The following is a 23,785-nucleotide window of genomic DNA, read 5'->3' as shown; positions in this document are numbered from 1 at the left end:
TGGAAGGCATCGTGCTAAGTGAAATAACCAAGACCGAGAAAGAGAAATTGCATGGTATCACTTATATGTGGAGTCTTACACAAAACAAAAAGTCAAACTAATAGAAACAGAGAGTAGAATGGTGGTTGCTAGGGGCCGGGGGTGGAGGAAGTAGGGAGAGGTTGGTAAAAGGGTACACACCTTCCGTTATAAGATGAATCAGTTCTGAGGATCTAATGTATAACATGGTGACCATAGTTGATAATGCTGTCTTGTGTAACTGAAATTTGCTGAGAGTAGAACTTAATTGTTCTCTCTCTCTCTCTCTCCCTCTCTCTCTCTCTCTCACACACACACACTCATACACACACTCCAAAAAGGATAAATATGTGAGGTGATGGATGTGTTAACTAACTCAATGGTGGGGGTCTTTTCACAAGGTATCCATACATCAAATAACAGAATTTACACTGTAAACATCTTACAGTTTTATTAGTCAGTTATACATCAGTGAAGCTTAAAAAAATAAGATGTCTTCCCAGAAGACATGATATCTGAGTGTTGTCTTGAAGGAGTAGAATAATACTAATAGTTCGGGGTGCTCTCATTCTCGCTGCTGCATAACAATCCACCTCCCAGGCATAAAACAAGAACCGCTTTATCATGCTCATGCATTCCGTGAGTCAAGACTCGGGCAGATCTGGCCTGTGGGAAGACTTGAACAGCTGGGACTAAAGAGTCTGTTTCTAAGTGTCTGGAACCTTGGTGACAATGTCTGGAAGGCTGGGTTCAAATGGGCCTGTTAGCCCAAGTGTCTTCCAGTGACTTCTCCAATATGGCAGCCTCAGGGTAGTTTGATTTCTCTCCCAGGGGCTAGCGTTCCAGAGAATAAGGCAAAAGTTGTATTACCTTTTAGAACCCAGCCCCGGAAGTCACATGGCATCACTTCCGCCATACCCTCCTGGTCAAGGCAGTCACAAGCCCACCCAGATTCAATTGGAAGACCCCATAGATATCATTTCCCCACAGGAAGAGTGTCAAAATATTTGTGAGCTTTTTTTGTGCATGTATAAACTACTACAGGGTTTATTCTGAGTCAAGTCCCAAGCTAAGTTCTTTCTACACATCGTCTCATGGGATCTTCATAGTAAGCCAATATTTTGTAATATGTAGATAAGAAAACTGAGGTATCAAGAAGCTGTTTCTGGCCCAAGGTCAAAAGAAGCGGTTTCTGGCCCAAGGTCAAACAGCTAGTCATTTGAACACACATCTGTCTGAAACATGTTGTTTGGTTTCAAAGTCAATGTTCTCACTAACCCCATAAATATTGAATCCCCCCTGCATAAATGTATAAATAAATAATTAAGTAAATAAATGATAGATATGATAGGTAGACAAATGATCTATGGACGATAGATTGATAGACAAATAGACAGATGACAGGTAGGTAGGTAGGCAGGTAGGCAGGTGGATAGATAGATAGGGATGGCAGCCCTACACTGAACAAAATTGAAGCCCAAATTCTTAAGGGACTGCAGGATCCCTGCAAGCCTGAATCTACATCAACTATCTGAGAGAAAGAGGAATAGAATTCTTGGAAACCTAAAAGAACACAAATACTCCTGAGAAAGCCACCTCAGAACACTGGCAAAAGCCTCCTAGGGGTGTCTACAAGATGCTAAACATCTGGCTACTTCCAAATATTTGGATGATGGACTACCATATTTTGTCCAACTTTTCTTCCATTTGTTTGATAAACACAGCTGGCTTAAAAATGAGTAGTGGAATCTAAATGCAGGGAACCCTTAGAGATTTTCTCATCCAAACCTCATCTTTATACAAATGAAGGAAAATATATAATCATGGAGGGCAAGGGGCTTGGGCAAAGTTACCCACCCAGTGGCTCTGACATCTTCGTTTCAACATGAGTTGAATAGAATCTATCCTGATTTAAGTAAGATGTATATTAAGATCCAACAAACTGCCTACAGGAAAAATCTTTTTTTTTTTTTTTTAAAGATTTTACTTATTTATCTGACAGAGAGAGAGAGAGAACAAGTAGGCAGAGTGACAGGCAGAGGGAGAGGGAGAAGCAGGCTCCCCGCCGAGCAGGGAGCCCGATGCGGGGCTTGATCCCAGGACCCTGGGATCATGACCTGAGCCGAAGGCAGCCGCTTAACCGGCTGAGCCACCATACAGGCGCCCCATACAGGAAAAATCTTAACGCAGATCTTTACAGTGCTGGTCATGGTAGAGAATTGGAAGCAACCTAGGTGCCCAACTCTAAGGAAGCGATACAGAAAATGCGGGGCAGGTGCACTCCAGAGCGCTATGCATTAGGAACAAATGCATATACACATGACACGTACGCATGTAACTTAATATGTTCATATGGTGACAAGGAGAGTTTTACTACATAGTGTTGAGTAAAAAAAATTAACAAAATGAGATTTTCAGCTCATGGACTCTTATGTAAAATGAGTGCATGCACAAAAACCTACTGTATGTTTTTAAAGGGAAAATATTTAAGGGCGTATTCAGACATATGAACGTGAATGCCTTTAGATGCCTTTAGTGGGGAGGGAGACGAGAATGGGGAATGGGACAAAGAGGGAAAATACAATGCATACAACACAATGCAATACAACGAAACAAGAGAGGTGTTTGGTGTATTCCAAGTTGATAACATGTCATCAAAGGAGGAGCATGATTACTTCTACTCTGCAGATGAGGTAAAAAGAAATCCCTCCTATGTTTCAATCCATCGACATCGCAGGAAATACCAGGCATTCTTTGCCTGCACACAACACCTCCAGCTCTTGGCCAAAGGTCCATTGAATGAGGTGGAAGGGTGAAAGAAACATGTCCTTTAAAAATCCTGTTTTCATCAGCCATAATGGGCTTAAGCCACATGTGAAATATGGGGCCAGTTTCCCCTTTCAGGACTCCAGGAACCTGCTTTCCCTTCACATTTCCCGAAGACTTACATCTCAGCAGGCGATCGCACGGGGCTCAGGGAGGGAGATCACCTTTCGGAAATGACAGATGAATTTCCATCTTCCCCAAACGGTGACCTTTCTTCAGCCATAAGACACACTTTCTGGATGGCACCAACCACCTCCAGTATCACGGAGGAGACAAAGTCCCTTCCATCTCTACAACTGTTCCTTTATACTTTGTAAAGTGCTCTCCAAATTACCACATAAAATGTGAATGGAGTAGAAATTATTATCCCTGTATAAAAAAAAAAAAAGGGGGGGGTGGGGTGCCATTCAGCAATGTGCCCCAGATCACACATATGCCTTCTGAATCTTATCCTACTGCTTTTTAATATATTCTTTTTCATGTAATACCTGTACTACTATTATTACTAAGAATAATAATTTCATTGATTGATTACCATGTGCCAAGTACTTTACATAGAGGATGTCATTAAATCCTTCTGTGTGTGACAAACTATTTGATCCATTTTACAGACAAGGAGGTCAAGGTGTAAAGAGGCCAGGTTACTAAACATGAGGGAACAGCTACTATGTTGCAGAACTAATATTTCAATCCTGCTTCTCAGTTCTGAAGCCTGGACCCAAAACCACTATATTTTGCCATCTAGATCCATAAATCCAACTTGTCTTGTGCTAAGATCTTGAGATACCAGCATCCAATTAATATGTTAATTTGTTAATTTATTCATGCCCTCCTTACTTATTGGGCACCTGTTATGTGTGAGACACTGGGCCAGGCCCTTTAGTGGGGGATACATGTGGGAGTGGCAGTGGGGATAATCCAACCTCCAAATTCTATATTCAACCCTACTTAAGCCTGGGATCCCCAGAAGACAGAGGCCAAGATATATGCGTTAGTACATCGGTGGCAAGTGTGATCCCAGGGAGCACGCGAAGGAAAGAACCAAGACAAGAATGGGCTGCCAAGGAGCCGGCCACCACGAGGCAGCAATCATGTCTGAGAAACCAAATGAAATGGACCTTGGGCCCATCTGTCTTCAGGAGGTATCTCACACTTGCATCCCTCCTTGAGCAAAAGACCATCCGAACAGGTGAAAAATTCCCGCCATTCCTAGGATGATGCATTCTCCGCTGCGTCCCATGCTGTGACATCCGAAGGACAGACCTGCAGCCAGAAGCGAGAGGTCCAACAGAGTGGGTCCAAGGTGAAGCCCTGTGCATTGCACCTGCTTGGAATGTGGTCAGACCCCGCCTAGAACTTGCCCACTGAACAGTGGCTGGAACCAAGGACAGGGAGGCAGGAGGATGGGAAGCGTGCATCAGAGGTCTCCCGGCAAACTACTTGCTGGATGCATTCAGAAGTCAAACATCAAATCATAATAATGGTCATAGAAATAACAATGTCATTAGGAACACGGTACCTGCCACAAAGGACAGAGAGACCACAGGATCTATGTATGCGCACATTAGACCAAGTGTTTGCATGCCTGCCAACAGACTCAGTGCTCTTCACTGTGATCGATCCCAGGAAGCAGAAGGGAGAAGGGCATGTCTGCCCTGACAGAGGGGGAGTAGCACTGAAGCTGAGTGGCCAAGGTGGCTGCCAGGGTCACCCAGAGCATGATAGATGGGCCAGGATTCAAACTCGGCTCCCCAACTCCAGCGCTAGTCCCCTGCTATCTGTGAACTGTTCTAATTTCTTCCCTATCCTATTTCAGGAAAAGACATCCGGGTAGGAGGCGGAATAGGTGTCATTAGACTCATAAAAGATGAGTTTCTCGCCTCCCCCCACCCACCCGCTGCTACAGAAAGCGGGGAACGAATCCTTTGGTTCTAACCGGAAATAACAAAAATGTAGCTAAAATATTGTGGGGCGGGGCGGGCGGGGGGTGGGGAAGATTTGCTCAGTTTCATTCAGAAATAGATTTAACCCATTGGGATATGTGTTACCGGTTACTGTGTGTTTGACTCCCGGTGAGTTACTTTTCTCTCCATGCCTCGGTTTCCTTATCTGTTCAATGGCAATTTCAACAGCACCTAACTCAAAAGATTACTGTGAAGATTAAAAAAAAATCAGCCCCCAACACAATAAGGGAACAGAAACATGAGCTACTATTATTAGTGTCTCTAGCCTACTTTTCCCAACTGTCACTGGACTATTATGCTGCCCATCTCCAGGTTATATGAGTAATTCATGTCATGCTATTTTACTTCTCAAATGTCTTCAGTGGATGCATTCAAGGGCATCAAAAATAGGGTCTATTTGCCCTCTTCATTCATTTTTACAGGCTAGGGGCTGTTGCCAGGCCCCACACTGCAACGTCCTGTTTCCTGGCTTCTGCCCACCCCATTTTTTCCATCTTCTTCTTCTCCCCATTTATCCATTCATTCAATGATACTCAAAGCCATGCTGAGCCAGGTCCATGGCCTAGCCTTGGGGATGTAACAGTTAACAAGATAGGTATCTGCCCCGAGGCACTTGTCCTCTTAACTTAGGGCAGGCAGATAGGTCTATCCTGAGGGCCACTGTAGGTAGTTGGGCTGCTAGGAGCCCTACACTGAGGTGGATTCCAGAGCCACCTGCTGGCTCAGCTAGTCTGCTGGGGTGGATTGTGGATCTCTACCATTGGCAGAGGAAATGGAATAGGAACATCCCATTTACCATTCCTGGTCAAGGGTTGACAGGATTTGACAAGATTTGACATCCCCTTTAAGGTTCTTCTCAAATTCTACCTCTTCCATCAAAATGACCCATGCTCATGTAGTCCCATCCCAATTAGGTGTGTATTGTCTCTCCCACTGGATGCTACTAGGACTTTGCCTGTTTCAGATCATCTATTTTAGCTTTATACACTTGATGATGAGACCCTTGAGGTCAAAGACTGCATACTACTCCTTCTTGTTTCCCTACCACTTAGCATGGTGCTTGCAGATGGTTAAGAGTTATCTTCAGAGACAGAAAAATTAGGTTTTCTGGTTTTCTATGTTGTAATTATTGGTGGTATTTTTGATGTTGGTGGAGGTGGTGTTGATGGTGATGGTGGTGATGGTGATGATGATGGTGGTGGTGATGGTGGTGATGGTTATGATAGTGGTGGTGGTGGTGATGGTGGTGGTGGTGGTGTTGGTGATGGTGGTGATGGTGGTGGTGGTGGTGGTGGTGATGGTGGTGATGGTTATGATAGTGGTGGTGGTGGTGATGGTGATGGTGGTGGTGTTGGTGATGGTGGTGATGGTGATGGTGGTGGTGGTGGTGATGGTGGTGATGGTGATGGTGGTGGTGGTGGTGATGGTGGAGGTGGAGGTGGTGGAGGTGATGGTGGTGGTGATGAGCACAATGGTGGTGATGGTTTAGTGGTGGTGTTGGTGCTGTTGTTATTAGCATTGTTAGTAGTGTTTTGACAGTGGTGGGTTTTTCCTCCACTTTCCCACAAAGTGATTGGAATATATTGTCTCATAGCATTAGAGGAACTGAACATAAGAATATGAAGTGATTTCCTCCAACTCTTGAATCCACACAACAACAATTCCAGTACCTTCCACAGGAATCCCAATTTTCAGGCAATTCACACAACCCAAAAGAAAGAGGTATAGAGGACGGCCGTAACAAACCCAAACAAACCCAAGCATCACTCTAGGTGAAGACAATTTTTCTACAAAATATTATAAACTGAGTAACTGACTGTCCCTTGATGCTTCTGGGGAGAGCACAGGTCGCATACTGAGCTTTTAGAGGACGCCCCGCATTGGGCACTTGAGTCGTCTCTGTTAGTCCTTACACCTACCCTGGGGTTAGGTCCTATTCCACCCATTTTACAAACGAGCAAACTACGCTCAGAGACGCTAGGGACTGCTGCAGAGCTTCAGGTAGGCATGTCCGATGCCAACAGCCACGGCGCCGTGATCTCGGCTACAAGGATCTACAAAGCCTCAGAGGTGCTTGGCGCCTGGAGGTGAAAAGATGAAGCACTTTGGGTCTCCATTAGGACCTCCCATGATAGTCTCCATGTTTCAGGCCACCAATCCCATTGTCACGCTGACACAGCCCAAAGCCCACCACGATGGTCTCAGGTTATACCCCCGGAGCACCACCATACCCCAGACCCTGTTTCACGCCACCTCAGCGTTTGTGCGTCTGCTGCTAGCCCTCATGGCACCTTGGGAAGAAGCCCAGCTGTCCTGCTAAGGCATAAACCATATCACACTCCTGCCCTGCGGAAACCCTCCAGCCAGCTCCTCACACCATGGCTTGCAAGGCCCTGCACGGTCTGGGTCCAGCCCTCCTCCCTGACTTCACTGCCTCCCACCTGCCCTTCGCTCTCTTTGCTCCGGCCTCGGCGCCATCTTGCTGGTCCTCACACACTCCAGGCCTTCTCCCCTCAGGGTCTTTGCATGGTCTCCTCAGTGTATCGAGAATGCTCTCTCCCCGCAGAACTGCACGGTTCTCTCCTTCATTGCATTCAGGTCTCTCTTCTGAAGTCCACAGAAAGCCCCACCCCACCCCCGGTCACTCCCCTCATCCTTACCCAGCCTCTATAGCTCATCTCCATCTTTCCAGCCCCTTGATACGCTTTGTATTGTGTGGCCACAACCAGAGAGCTGGGGAACAGCAAGGTCTTTAACTGATTTGTTTGCTACCAGAGTCTCAGCCCGCGGAGCAGTGCTCAGTACATCGTAGGCTCTCAATACACAGGGGTAAAAAGGGAGGAGGATGGAGGGAGAGAATAAAGGAGAAAGGAAGGCCAGAACCAAATGGATAAATAGGTGAATAAAGCAGAGGATTCAGACACAGTCCCTGAGCCCCAAGAGCTGACAGACGGGTCCCAAACTACTTCCCTCAAAGGTCCCCAATCCACCTGACAACCTGCCCTGCTACAGTCTTTGAAGGAGGTGCTCCCCACGCAGCAGCACCCTTTCTCTGCCCCCCACCTGCTCCCTTATTGCCCTCCTCCCTCCCACCTGCTCGTCTGCCCTTGCCTCCCTCCCAGCTCCCTCCCTCGCTAGAAACTGGAAACAAGGACCACGCAGGGGTTTACTGTCAAACGCCACCTTGAGTTTCTTCAGAACAAACAGACTCTGCTGACTTCTCTGTTTGTTTTCTTCCCTTTTCTAAGCTGCTGAGCTGTCCCTGGCATTGTGTAAGAGGTCATACCTGGGGGGGGGCGGTGGCGGACGGACTGTCAACAGCTCCCTAATGTAGGCTCCTACCCCAGAAAGGGGGTCCTGGGTTTTACAGGCCTAAGCGCCTGGGCTGGAACACACACACACACACACACACACACACACACACACACACACACACAAGCGGCTGTTTTTTTCGCCAACAGCTCTGGCATTCCCCACTGTGGGACAGGGGAAGCTGCAAACACAGAAGGTCTCCTTCCCTAATTGGACGACTTGAGAAACAGTTTGGATAAACGGAGACATGTCACCCCAAGTGTGTAATCCCTTCCAGGAGAGTGGGGAGGCTGAACGCTTTGAGGGATATATATATATATATATATATTTGTATTACTTTGTTTTTAAATTCTAACGTTCGTGTGTTTTATATAATAAAATAGAAGCCAAAAGGCTACCCCCAAAACCTTTAATTGTGTGCCCCCAGGTAAATAAGGACAGTTCGTTGTTTAATCATGCATCCATATCTTCACTCAACAGATATTTATCGAAGGCCTACCATGCGCCAGATACTGTTCCAGGTTTGGGGGATGCAATGGTGAGAAGCTGACCCTGGTTCTTCTAGAAAGTTTCTCTTTGCAGCCCCAAACAAAGGAATGAGCTGCCCCGGCTAGGGGAGAGCTGTGGTTACATCCGTCCATCTCACACCCCCCTCATGGAGTGACTGTACCAGACACACTGATCAGCAGCTTGATTTTCTGTACTTAAAAATATATCTTGAACTCTTTTCCATGATCGGCCCATAAACTTCTGCCTTTTGCATTTCAAAAGTTGCACGTACCCTATTGTTTGCATGTGCCGTGACCCATTTGAATAGTGCTCTGTGGTTGGATATGTGGGTTGTTTCCGAGCTGATTTCTAGAAGTCAGGTTGCTAGAAAAGGGAGCTAGGTAAAAACCCAACAGACAGTGTAAAAGGGGCTAAAGATTTTATTTATTTATTTGTCAGAGAAAGAGATTGAGCACAAGCAGGGGGAGTGGCAGGCAGAGGGAGAGGGAGAAGCAGGCTTCCCGCGGAGCAAGGAGCCCGATGCGGTACTCGATCCCAGGACCCTAGGATCATGACCTGAGCTGAAGGCAGATGCTTAACCGACTGAGCCACTCAGGCGTCCCAAGGGGCTAAAGATTTTGAAGTGACAGGTTAACTTGCCAGCTTCCCTTGGTTATACATACTGCATCCACTTCACCTTCAAAGTCAAGGAACCTGTTCCACCAGCTCGTAGGACACACGAACGAAACCTACGGCATTGATAAGGAGGCCCTCAGTGACATGGGTTTCAGAACCCTAAAACAGACCACGCCCACCCAGGGGACCTCCACCTCCTGGCATCAGCCAGCATGAGCGGGGACACCCCCTGCCTGTGCTCTGCTGACCAGCTCGATGCTGACCCGGGCAAGCTGGCTGCCAACGCTGTCCCCTGCCCCCACCTGCCCTTCGTCACACCCGGCTTCACCCCCCTGGCCAGCCAGGCCAGCCAGCAGTACCGGGCCCTGACGGTGCCCCCAGCTCCCCCCACAGATGGTGGCTGCCCAGAACACGATGGCCACCTGTGACCCTCGCCCCGGCCGCTACCTGACCGGGGCTGCCACCGTAGGGAACCGCGTGTCTATGAAGGATGGGCCCAAGCAGATGCCTAACATCCCAAACAAGAATAGCAGCTATTTTGTTGAGTGGATCCCCAATAATATTGGAACAGCTGTCTGGGACACCCCATCCCCGGGGTGCTAAACTCCCGCCCCCTCCAGCAGCAACAGCAGGGCCATCCAGGAGCTGTTTGGGCCCATCTAGGAGCAGTTCACCGCCACGGCTGTGCTCAGGTGCACGGCCTGCCTGCCCCGGTACACGGGCGAGGGCGCAGACGAGATGGCGCTCTCCGAGGCCGGGGGCGGTAGGAACGAGCTGGTGTCCAAGCACCGGCAGTACCAGGGCGCCACCGCCAAGGACGAGGATGAGTCTGAGGAGGAAGTGGCCTAGAGCTGTCTGGTGTCCGGCAAAGTGCGGAGACTGTGTGAACTCTGTATCACGCACAACCTGTTCTCCAATAGTCATGTCTCCGTGGGTCCTTGTGCTACCTGTCTTGACATCACATGTGGTACAAATGCCACCATTAGAGAATTTTCATAGTCCACTGAAGGAATGATTAATTAAAGAATAGAGGAGAAAGTCAGTGAACGACTGAATGGATGCTGGGTGGTTGGACAGACAGATGGGGGGCTGGATGGACAGATGGATGAATGGATGGATGGATAAATGCATGGCTGGCTGGCTGCATGGATAGAAAGGGGGAGAGATAGATGGGTAGATGGGTAGACACATAAAATATGGAGGAATGGACAAATGGCTGGCTAGCTGGATGTGTGAATAAATGAATAAGTCAATGGAGGGTGGGTGAACAAGTAAAGGAGTACCCGCATGAATAAGGGGATAAGGGAAAAGTGGATAATGGATGGCAGATGGATAGATGGATGATGAGCAACCACCAAATTTATAAGATTGACAAAGTATAAAGATGATTACTTAGCGACATAATTGCCCCATAAGACTCCTTTTAATAAGGTCCCTGCATGCCTTCAACATTATAATTCAATTTGCACTTTGCTTATGAGGGGCACACCAAGGTGATAGGGGAGCCCAGCTGCAACAGCATCTAGGTCTTGGTGCTTAGTGCACCATGGGAGTCCAACAGATAGTAATTAACGAAGGTGATGGATAAGAAGGAAGAGACTACATGCCTATCTGGGCCAGATGCACCAATTGAAGCCCCATTACCAATGTCCACCATCCAACATCTGGAACAGAGGGGACACCATACCAGGAACCCTGTGGGCCTGTGAATCACTGTCTAAAGCTGCCCCCTTTGTGAATATGCTTCTTCCCGTCCAGCATGTTTAAATGCTCAAGCCATCAACAAGGACTTAGAAGACCTCCCCGTCTATAGAGGTGGCACCTAGAGCCATCTTTCCAAAAGCAACAGAGATTAAGCAGTCACTCCTCTTTGGATCAATGCATCACCAGGCTTCTGTCCCAACTTGTCTGCCAAGCCCCTTTGACCTGCCCAGGAGCCTTTGGGTCTCCTGATCCCTAGCCCCAGCCCTCAAAGGCCATCAGTTAAACAAACCACCTTGGGAACCATCAGCGCATCTTCCAAGGCAAACAAGCCTTGGCCCCAGTGAGGTCAGCAGCAGGAGGGTGAGGCGATTAAACCGGTATGTTTCTCCGAGGCTTGTCTCTCACTGCTGTTCCTGACAGACAGCAACGTGGCAGGAGTCTAACCTGCATCTGAGAACAGACGAGCAAGCAGGATTCATTGAGTACCCACTGTGTGTCAGGTAGCAGCTGGACCCTGTACCATGTCTCAGTTTATCCTAAAAGGTAGGGAGCAATGTTCAGAAGAGAAGGCTAAAGCTCAGAGAAGTAAAATGCCTTGCTCAAGGTCACACAGCTAGCAAGTGGAAGAAGGAAGATTTGAGATCAGGTTTTCAGGTTTGCCTTTCACCCAAGCCATCTGTAAAAATATATTTCAACTTGTGACTGAAAGGGTAAGCAATGGGATATGTTCTCCAGTTTGGTGTCCTTATAATGGAAAATCCTAAACATCAGAACTTATAAATGCATTTTTTTGCATTCAAAATTTAAAAAATATGTCAAAGAAGGAGGTCTTTTTTTTTTTTTTTAAACATTTTATTTATTTATTTGAGAGAGAGAATGAGACAGAGAGAGCATGAGAGGGTCAGAGGGAGAAGCAGACTCCCTGCCGAGCAGGGAGCCCGATGTGGGACTCGATCCCGGGACTCCAGGATCATGACCTGAGCCGAAGGCAGTCGCTTAACCAACTGAGCCACCCAGGCGCCCAGAAGGAGGTCTTCTATAGACCAGTGGGAATAGAGAAGAAGAAACTGATCATTCTTGAGCACCCCTATGGGCCAGGTGGCCACAATGGTGAACCCAAGGTCCCCTAGATCCTGCTCTCATGGAGCTTTTAGTTGCATAAGGAAGAGAGCTATCAAGCAAAGACTCACACAAATAAATCTGAAATTGCAAATGGTGAAGGGGAAGTCCATAGGGTACTGCTTGTACAAAAGAGGGGATTCTGAATGTATGTGAGTTTCAAGGAAGGCTTCAGGAGGAAGGGACATTTGAATTGAAATTGGAAATGCAAGTAGATGTCAGTCAGGTAGAAAAAACAGGTAGAAACAGTGTTTTGGGTATTGAATGTGCGAAGACCCTGGGGCAAAAAACAGTATCAAGAGCTCAGTGTGGCTAAAGCACAGAGATTGAAAGGGAGATTAAGTGGGAAAGGACTAGGGAGGTCTTTAGACCCAGATCATGCAGGACCTGGTAGGCCCCTGAAGTGGGCACAGAGACACACTCTCTAGATCCCTGTAAGGAAAAACGTGTCACCCCAGCTGCCAAAAATACTGTGAGCAGCTGAGTGGACCTTCAGCCATCAGCTCCTTCAAGGATTCCTCCAGTAGTAGAGATCAGCCTCGCTCAAGGTCACACTTCTTCTCAGGGGGACCTACCTCCAGTGACTGATTCCTTTGTAAGGAATAGAAAGGTCTGGTTGTGCCCGTGTGCAGTGTAGAACAACCCTATAGAGCCATTCTGGCTCCAAAGTCCTCCACGGGTTTGGCCAAGTCTGGGCTCAGACCTGCCTCTCAGCTCAACTTCTCCCTCTGCCTGTTCCTGCTTCCTTCCCGTCCCCTCCACAGGTGTTGACTCCAAGGGCGCCCCTGCGAAATCATCCTGTGCACTGCACTCCAGCGCAGAGCCTGCTCCCAGGGGAACCCGGCATGCAACAGCAGTGTAAGGAGCTCAGCTTATATCGCGAGAGCAAGGAGGCACCAAGGGAGGCTTTTAACGAGGTGACATGACCCCATTTGCATTTTCCAGTGTGGGAAGGATGCTTCCCTTACGCTGTTGCACAATGGGACACCCTAGACCCCAGAGTCTTCCTTGAATAGGTGCTTGAACACAAGAGAGAACACCGGGGTCCATGTCCCTTGGTCCTAAGGCTTCAGGCCATCTACGTCCACAAGCCCAGCTTGGTCAGTCCCTGGACTTGTTGAGAACACGCTATGGGGAACGTGGGGCTAGGAGGTCACGAGGGGCCAATAAGGCCCACACTCACCCACCCCCATCCTTCCCTCAATGGGCTCCAATCTTTCATGCCTGGGCCAAATGTACCACCTCTCACCCAGGCACACGAAACCACTTTGATGCCCCCCGCCCAGCAGTCCTCAGCTCTCCCACCACCAGGGCCCCAAGGATACCAGCTAACTTGAACAGAGTGCTTACCACATGCCAGGTGCTGCTTGAGAGTGGCTTTATATGAATTATAAATTATAAGTCTTTTTAAAATCCACGAATTATCATTTAGAAAGCATTCCATGGAGAGTTTACCTGAATGACCTCATTTAGTGTGCAAACAGCTCTGTGATGTGAGTACCAGCATAGACCTATTTCAGAGATGAGAAAATGCAGGCCAGGGAGGGGGGATTCTATCCCTTGCCTGAAGCTATATGGCTAGTAAGTGTATGAACCTTCATAAATGCAGACAGTCTCCTTCCAGGGTCTACACCTGTAGGCAGCACACTTGGATGCCTCTCCTAGCTCCATGCCCTTTTGCAGACTATTCCACCGGCTTCCTGCCTTTCCTTTACTCCCACTTGCTTTTGTCCCCATCCCCCACCCTCCGTACTGCTCCAGAGTTAGCATTCTAAAGCAAAATATATATATATATATATATATATGCCCTTCCCTGCTTAGAAATCTTGGATAAAGACCCATATGACTATGGAGATATTAAAAAGATACTTAAAAATCATGTTAATGGCCTGAGAATATATTCCAGGATATATGTTTAAGGGCACCTGTTTTACCAGGGTGATATTAGCTATGGGAATCACATGAAGAGGAGGAGAAAAATGTCCTAAGAAATTATGAGTGGTTGCAGGGGTGGTGTCATTGGGGTTCATGGGGGAGGAATCCCAAGGCCTGCGGACCACCCCCAAAGTGAATGTCCAAAGATACGACTTACACAAGGACTGCCTATAATTTGGAAGTGCCGAACTGAGATTCAATACACATTAGGTGAATGAATGGATGAATGAATGAATGAATGAATGAGTGAATGAATAAACTGTCTTAAGAGAGTGGCAGAGTGTGCTCACCTCTTAGGAAGAGCTAACCATCCTCACCACTCTCCTGAGATACTTTGAATCCACCGTTGGGGGAAATTTGCCTGTGGATGAGTTCAATAGGCAAGTTCATGTAGATCTCATTAAGCAGAAAAAACCACCTGTGCCTCAAGTGAAAGAATATCTGTGCCTTGGATGAAAGAAGGGGTACCAGGGCTCATGGATAGGAGGCCCCGAAGAACTTTCAGGGTCCCCAGCCTCTTCTGACCTGTGGCTGCCGGACAGCATATCGCCACGGCAACGGGAGATGACTAAGCCAAGGGCATCCTTCCTTTTAGTTTTGGGCTTCTGTTCTTGGCTAGTGAGACAATGATGTGGGTGAGGATCTTGGCTGTTAGTCTAGTACACATTGGATATAGTTATTGTTTCTAGAAACTTCTTTTCTACGTTCTTTTCCATAAAGCGTTCATGTGCCTGGCTAAGCGCTAGGTATTTGGGAATAATGTCTAAGACATGGCCCTTGTCCTCAAGCATCTCCACTGAAGATGGGTGATCATTTCTGAAAAGATCATTTCAATACACATTGGGATGTGCAATTCATTTTTCACACATTACCTCACAAACGATCTCTGATCACGTCAAAAGAGGAGTCACCACTCCATATAACTGAAAATACAGTGTGTGCAGTTAATTTTTCAGACAGATCTCATAAATGAGCTCCAAACCCATACGAAAAGGGTAAAACCACCACTTTATTTAATTAAATTGAGAAGCAAAAATGCTCTGCATCTGATAGGTGCTCCACAAGTACTGAATGAGTAAATCCTGAAATATCGAATGAATACACAAATGTTGAGTGAATATTGAATAAATAAATTGAAAGCACTAACCATGGAGGGCAGAAGCGGACTTGCTGCTCACCCAACCCACCTCCTTTTCCTCCGCAGTACATGACTAGACTGTAGTTCCCAGATTCTCATGCAGGTGGGTGTAGGCACGTGGCAGAGGTGTGGCCAACAGGATGTGCGGGAAGTGATCAGCGCACATCCAGGCCTGGCCCATAAAAACCCCCCAGGATGACCCTGGGGTTCGGGGCCCGAGGGGAGCCCTTGTGCTATATAAGAGAGCTTAGCAAGTGTTGGAGGGCGTAAAGAGCACCAAACCACGATTTGCTACCTGCTTCGTCCATTCCAAAGAAATGAGACAGTACAGACAAGGGAATGCGTTCTTCCCTGTGGGCTTTAAAGCTACATCACGTCCTGTGCCTGTCCCTCCTAAAAGTCCCTCTCTGATTAAGAAATCTTGTTCTGGAAGATCATTAAGATGAGATGTAGTCAGGTTCTGGCTCTTCAATAGGTGGTTAGGGTCAATGGCATCTGGAGGAGCTTCGGCATTTATTTTTTGCCTTCCACGTATCCTGCCTTGTTTCTACCAGCCCCAGCACGCGAGCTTGCAGAACCCTGGGGGCCTGCCCCATCTTGGCTGCAAAAGAGAGATGCCATTCCCCCAGGTTTTCCCAGGCAGGACCAGCCTGCCCATTTCTCCCGGTTCATCAGCTTCAAAGTCCCTTTCTCAACAACTTCCCTTGCCTTGTCCGGGCCACACTCCTTCGCAGGAAACTGGAACTCAGGAGGTGGTAAAGATGATTTCCTGCAGGACGCAGATCCCCTTGACCACCTCCCCTTTGAGCACCATTCAAGGGGCAAAAAGAAACAAATGCACACATGCACCCACATGCATTGAAACCCGAGAGCACTACCCAAGAAAGAGAGGTGTGTGTGTTGTGTGTGTGTGTGTTGAGTGTGTATGTTGTGTGTTGTGTTGAGTGTGCATGAGTATGTATGTGGCACTCTCAAATACCCCTGCCAGTTGCCTAACAAGTTATTATTTTAATGACTTTGCAATCTGATTTGCATGGTGTGCATTTACAAAAAAATCCCTAAAGTCTACTACAATTCTTAAAATAATAATAATAATAATTTTAAAACATTTTAAAATATATGCAATTACAACTATTATTATTTAAATATTAATAATACTACAGCAATCTTTTTTTTTAAAGATTTTATTTATTTATCTGACAGAGAGACAGACAGTGAGAGAGGGAACACAAGCAGGGGAGTGGGAGAGGGAGAAGCAGGCTTCCCGCTGAGCAGAGCGCCCGATGCGGGGCTCAATCCCAGGACCCTGGGATCATGACCTGAGCCGAAGGCAGACGCTTAATGACTGAGCCACCCAGGCACCCTGTTTACTACAGCAATCTAGAATAATAATTTAAATATTATAATAATTTAAATATTTAAATATGATAATAATTCTAGAACTCTGCCAGGAAGTCTGCAGCTAACCAGCTGTATGATGTTTGGTGAGTTGCTTTGCCTCTCTGAGTCTTGTTTCCAGACCTATAATATTTTAGCTAGATACTCCTTAGAGCCCCATCTAGCTCCCAATATTTATGACTTTATAATTCCATAAAGTATAATTTACAAAAGTCACTGCCCAGCGGAGACAACGTAAAGCTCTGTCGTTTACTAGCTGTGTGTCCTTGGGCAAGTGACTCAAGCTCTCTGTCCCTGGTATCCTCATCTCTGTGAATAGGGATAAAAAGAGTACCTACCTGGTTCGGCCTTAAAGAGCTTTAAAGTGTTTGGTAAAGTGCCTGCTTAGTGCAGTAATTAAACACAGTGCTGGGACCCAAGCTGGGTGGCCTTCTCCGGGCCTCAGTATCTCTATCCATCAAATGGGGCTGCCAAAGGTAGACCCCTTGCAGAGCTGTTGCGAGGACTCACTTAAGCAGTGACTAGCCCGAGGTTAGATCTGGATGTGCAGGAGTCCTTACTACTGATGCTCTTGTTCCCACACAGGGTCCTGGGGCCAGGTGAGGTGACTCCCGCAGGTAAGAGGGCTCCTCCTCCAAGGGGCCAGATTCTCTCAAGACTGGAAAGTTCATATATCCAGAGATAGGTGGGGCTGATTTGCAAAACCACTGCAACAGGGCTCTGCCCAATATCCACTCACCTGGCTTCCCTGGGCAGCTCAGAAGCCAAGGTGGGAGGAGAAGGGAGGGAGGGAGGGAGGATATAACCAGGGAGCAGGAAGGGCCTTGAGTTCATCACTGCCAACCACTCTGAAGATTACAGGAAGACTAATAGGGCCCCCATGGCCTCAGGGATGAATAAACACAATCTTTGTGGTGTGCCTTTGTTGAGTAACTAGGGCAAACTCTCTCTGTGTGTCTGTCTTCCTCCCTTTTATTCTGCTAATGAAAGAGAAAGAGAAGAAAGATTTCCCTTTAGAAAATCAGGAGACAAGAAGGAAGCATTCAATGCTAAAACCCCAGAGGGCATCTTCAGAATCTACCCACATAAGGTAAATTCCTTGTCTCTCTGAATCCTTGCAACTGTTCAGCCGGCCAGGTGTTGGCAGCTAAGTTAATGACTGTCACACAAGAGACGGACAAGTTGAGGTTGGCTCTCAGGACCTGTGGGTGTTGGAGCCAAAGGGAGAAAGAGAAGGTCTTTACTTGGGGGATGGTGCCCAAGGATGGCTGAGACAGGCATCTGGGGACAGGGAGGTTTGACAGGACACCTGAGCCAGGGGGCACTTTGTAGCAGAAGGCCCTGCTCTGGGTGCCTGAGTCCTTGCTTCCAACCTGGCGCTCATCTGCTGTATGACCAGGGCCAGTCCTTTCCCTCCTCTGGGTTTTGACTTCCACGTCCGAAAACGGAGCGGGTAGAAACAAAGGGTATCTGGGATCCCTTCTGGTCTTACCATTTTGTGCTGAGGAAGTCGGGCCAAGCTTTGAATCAGCCTCTAGGGTACCATATTGAGAAGGCATGTAGAGATGATTGTAGTGGACACTTCTGCAGTGATATTGGCCCATATCCATTTAATATGGTGCCACACTTCACCAGGCCTCCTTTTATGGGACACAGAGTAGGTTGTTCCAGAATATTCTTTTTCCCATGCTTGGGTTCAGAGAAAAAACTAGCGACAAAGATTTAGAATGGAAATACTGTTCTGAATGCCAGAATGCGGTTGCTTAAATGATCACCCATTCATCCATAAAACTCTCCAATCATCCATCCATCTGTACAAGTGTGCATGTTTCCATCATCCATCCCTTAATCAATCCAGTCATCAGTTTATTCCTGTATCCATACATGAATGCATGTGCACATTCACACATATATATATATACATACATACATGTGTCCATCCATTCATTCATTCAATCATCCAAACTTTCATCCATCCATTGATCCATTCATATATACATACACCCATCCATACACTCATCCATCCAAATATCCATTCATCTATTCATACATATACCCTTCCATCCATCTATCCATCCATCTGCTCTTTGCCAGGCCCTCAGAGAGAGAAGACCATTGTTCATTCCTTTAAGGAGCTCACTGTGGTGTGACAGACAAGAGAACAGATATTTCAATAGGGTGTGCAGACTCCCATGATAGAAAGTAAAGAGACAGAAGTGAGAACGGAGGGAAAGACGTCTATGACCAGAGCTCCCGACTAATAAACCCCTCCTGTGTGTCTGGGTCAGGCACAGCTCTTCGACTTTACAAGCTGGATATTATCACCCTCATTTTGATGACGAGGAACTTGAGGCTTAGAGATGTTCATTAATTCTCCCACATTCTTACAGCAAGTAAGTAGCCCCGCCAGGACTCCAATACCTTTACCTGAGAGCCCAAGCCCCTCACCCCATATTCACCCATTCCAATGGAAGAAGCAGGAAGACAAGCAAAGAAAGGCAGAAAAGTAAAGAACTCATCAGAAGGCCCCCAGAAGGGACCTCTAAAAATCTCCTGTCTTGTCACAGGGGACAGGAGAGGGACCACTTCCTTCTTAAAGAGATGGCAACTCTAACACGTTGTAGGAGGTAGAATGAGGGCCTCCTAAATACGCCCATGTTCCCAGAGCCTATAAACATGTTACCTGACATGGCCAATGGGACTTCGAAGGTGGGGTTAAGTGTAGAATCTTGAGAGGAGGAAGATCGTCCTGGTTTATCCAAGGGGACCCAGTGTACCATTAGGTCCTTAAAGGCGGGGGGGAATGGAAGGTCAAAGTCAGGGGAGGAGATTTGCAGATGGAAACAGAGGTCAGAGTGATCCCAAGATGCTCGTGGTGCCCTGAGCTGAGGTGGACTTGAGAAAATGGGAAGAGGCAAGTAAACGGAATCTTCCCAGAGCCTCCAAAACGAATACAGACTTGCAGACACCTTGATTTAATCCCAGTGAAACTGATCTCGGACCTCAGACCTCAGAGCGGAAGAACTGTACAATAAGATGTGTATACTGTATTAAGCCACAAAGTCTGTGATAATTGGTCACAGCAGCAATAGGGGTATCTTTTGGGGCGTATTACCATCATCAGCATCATCTTCCCCAAGAGTCAAGAAATTCTTTCTTATATTTAACAGCAGTATCCCTTCTGATTTTGTTTCTTAGAGCATAAACACTGAATGGCTACCTTTATAAGAGCTTCACTGAGATATAATTCATATACCATATAGTTCCATGTAAGGTGTATAATTCTGTGGTTTTTAGTATATTCACAGAGGTGAGCAACCATCACCACCATCAATTTGAGAAGATTTTTGTCATTTGAAAAAGGAACTCTGAACCCATTAGCCATCACCTCTTTAAACCCCCAGCCCTCCCCCTAGCCTGAAGCAACCACTAAGACACCTTCTGTCTGTTTACATTTCCCTGTTCTGGGTGTTACAAACAAATGGAATCAAATACCAGGTAGCCTTTTCTGGCTGGCTTCTTTCTCTTAGCAGAATATTTGCAAGGTTCACCCATGCTGTAGCACCAATCTGTATTTCATTGCTTTTTAGAGCTGAGTCATAGCCCATTACATGGATATACCACACTGTATTTCTCCGTTCATCGGATGAAGACCATGGAGGTCGTTTGCACCTTTTGGCTATTACGAATCATGTTGCTGCAAACATTTGTACAAGTTTTTGGGTGGGCATGTGTTTCCATTGATCTGTTCATTTCTCTTGGGTTTTCTCATTTCACCTCATTCCCTTCTAATACCCAGACTTGGAATTGTTGGCTCATGTGGTAATTCTGTGTTTAATTGAGGACCTGCCTACCTGTAGAAGAAGCTGAACCATTTTCCATTCCCACCAGCACTGTAGGAGGGCTCCCATTCTCTATAACCTCAGCAATGTTTGCTGTTTTCTGACTTGCTGATCCTAGTCTTTCTAACGGGGGTGAAATAGCATCTCATTATGCTTTTGATTTGTATTTCCCTGGTGACTAATGATGTGAAACATCCCTTTTTTGTGTTGATTGGCCATTTGCATGTCTTCCTTGAAGACACCCCTTGTCCATTTTTAATTGGGTTAGGTGTCTTTTCTCGAATTATACGAATTCTTTACATATTCTGGATACTGGTCCCTTGTTGGACATATGATTTGCAAGTATTTTCTTATGTATCAATTATTTACATATTTATATTCCATGTTAATATTTCTCACATATTAATTTAAGATGTAGCATATTTTCTTCTAGTTTGTGAGTTGTCATTTCGTTGTCTTGATAGTGTCCTCTGAAGTGCAAAAGTCTTCATTTTGGGTGAAGCCCCATTTATCGATTTTTCTTTTTGTTGTTTGTGCTTTTGATGTCACTTGATTGTTTAAAGGACAGAATAATATATGTAAAATATCTAGCACCTGGTCTGACATATAGTAAGTGACTGATCACTATTGAGCTGCTATTATCAATAATGTAAGGAGGCTTTAATCCAGTGGCTGTGGAGGGCACTTACACATTCATCTCGCCCTCCTTCTCTCCACCCTAAAAAGGCAGGGATAATTCTCTCCCATATGCCGACAAGGAATCCAAGACCTGAGAAGTTAACTGAGGGTAGGTGGGCAAGCCAGATTCTCACCCAGCTCCTTGACAGACCCCAAGCCTGGCGTTCCTCCCAGTTTCCAACAGTGGCCTTAGCACTTTCTAAGCCCTCTGGACCAACAGACAACAAAGCCTAGATAATGTTGTCTGATTCAGGACAGGATTAATTCTCAAGAATGAGGGCATACTTAAAGCATGCAAAATGGTGCCTGACTGAGGAGGGCATGATGACACTCTGGAAACCAGGAATATTCATGGCAGCACCAGATTGTGTGCCAAGATGCCTGACACAGGCTGGAGTGACTTGGAGAGGGGAGAGAAGTCCTTGAGACCTGGAGAAACCAGGAGAGGCTTCCTGGAGGTGGTGGCTCTCAAAAGATGATAGGATTTAGGTGTTTGAAGCAGGAAGTAAGTAAAGATGGGTAGGCAGAAATGACAGAGAGACAGTACTAACTCGCTGAAAAAGTTTGGTGGACAAAAGGAGAAACAACTTCTACCAAGAAATAATGATAATAATGACAATAACTCACTAATCATTGTTCACATGCCAGGTATTGTTCTAAAGTTTATATCAGCCCATTTAGTCTTCATAATAATTCTTTGACGCAGGTCACATTGTCATCCCCATTTTAAATCTAATATAAATTTAAGTCCAACTCAAAGATGAGAAAACTGAGACACAGAGAGATTAAATAATTTGACCAAGATTACACATGAGAAGTGGGAGAAAAGCAAGATCAGCTAGCAGGGCAGTTATGAGCAGAGAAAGCAAGAGAACACCACCACTGCTGGATAACACATTCACACGTTGAACTAGACTTCTGGGGGAATCATTCCATCCCCTTCCTGGCTATGGAATCCTATCAATTACTTAACTTTTCTGAGCCTGGCTTCCCTCCCCGATACATAGGACATGGAAATGGTCTGTCCAGTCCCCAGAGACTGATGGATTTCCAAAAATCAGAGTCATCCAAGTAGGGACTCAATCGATATTTAAATTGGGGGGGGGGTTGCTGACATTATTTTCTTCCAGGGCCTTAGAAATATAAGCTGAGAATCAGGTGAGGCCCAAGAATGTGAACAGGTATATCCCAGAGGTTGAGAATGCCACTTTGGGACCCGATTCTGGATTCAAATCTCAGCGTGGCCACTTCCTGGCTTTGTGCCCGGAGATGAGTCACTGTGTGGCTCTTCCATAGGTAGAAAGCTGACGGAACGGGATCTGTTTCCAACGGTTGCATCGAAGATTAAATGAGTTCATATACTGCCCAAAATGTCTGCGATAAGACCTCACTGCTCGGGTTCACTGTTGTTACTGGAAGGGGCCAGGCTGAGGGCACCCCCAAAGCCCCAGAGCATACCATTCGGAGGGTTTGCTGACGACCCTCGGGCACCGTGCGTGTGGTGCCCACAGCGGGAAAGTGGAGTGAGTGTGTCAGCTATGGTGAATGCCTCCAAGAGCTGGGGGCGTCCTGGCCTTGGAGCCTCTTGCCCTCAGATGCCAGAATCCAACGTGTCACTCCCGTGGGCAGGTAAGCATTCAAGGGACGAGGCAGGTGGCTCTCCTTTGGCAACTGCAAGATCTCCAGCCACTGCCCTCAGCTCCACCAATCCACAGTGCGTGCACACGCGCACTCACACACAAACACACACACACTCCCAACAGGAACCAGTCATTGCGCCATGCAATTGTTGAACTTTACCCTGTGCGTCTTTGAGTCTGCACGAGCCAGAGATTGCTTCCCAAGTCCTATTTACAGCAGTCTTGTTTTGGAGGGGTTAGCAAGGGCGTGGCTGGCACTCGGATATTGCTGCTTTTCAGAAAGTCTATTGAGGAAACAGAATGCTGAGACCAGGTGGGTTTGGAAACAATGAGGATGAACCTAACGCTGTGGGTAATGCTTTTCCCTTCATTCGCTTAGACTTCTGTTGACACCCAAATCTGAAATGACCCTGGCTACAGACATCCCATAGGGGAGACAGGGTTTTTTCCTTTATTTGTTAAAAAGGATAAGGAGATCTTAAGACAGACCCTAAATACTGGAGTCAGCTCCTTGATGAAATCTCTGTGGGCACGTGCACCTGTCCTCAGCAGCTCTTATATAATCAGAGTTAGTTCATTCCATGTATGATGCTGTGTGGAAGTCCTGCCTTCCTTCCTGGCCAAGCAGAGGGGCCGTTACCTCCAAAGGGCCATTTAGCTCCTGGGGCAGGCAGAGCAGGACTCAATTTTGGATCTGCCTTTTACTGGCTGTGACGCATCATTTAACATTTCTGCAGCTGAGTTTCTGGAAAACAAGGGATCGTAACAATCATTTTCATTCATTCATCCTGTTGCTTATTCAATTATTTTTGAGCACTAATTCTGGGCCGGGCACTGTTCTGGGCACTGGACATAGATCAGTGGGAAAAAAAAAAAACAAAACAGACACAGATTCTACCCTCATTCTTGTGCAGGATGATCGATCACAAACACAATAAATAGGAAAACTGCATAGCAAGTTAAGTGGGGAAAAACCCAAGAAGAGAGGGGGAAGTGTGTGTGTGTGTGTATGTGTGCGCGTGCGTACTTGCGTGTGTGCGTGTTGGGGGGGGCATTGATAGAATGATCCAGAAAGGCATTGCTGAG

General features: G+C 46.7%; 1 pseudogene; it reads left to right on the top strand.

The window, feature by feature from the left end:
- Positions 1-6,815: 6,815 nt before the first annotated feature.
- Positions 6,816-10,094, top strand: LOC144379756 (tubulin beta chain pseudogene; annotated as a pseudogene).
- Positions 10,095-23,785: the final 13,691 nt, after the last annotated feature.

The sequence above is a fragment of the Halichoerus grypus genome, chromosome 13, assembly GCF_964656455.1.
Source record: "Halichoerus grypus chromosome 13, mHalGry1.hap1.1, whole genome shotgun sequence".
Lineage (NCBI taxonomy): Eukaryota > Metazoa > Chordata > Mammalia > Carnivora > Phocidae > Halichoerus > Halichoerus grypus.
This window is presented reverse-complemented; position numbering and strand designations above follow the sequence as displayed.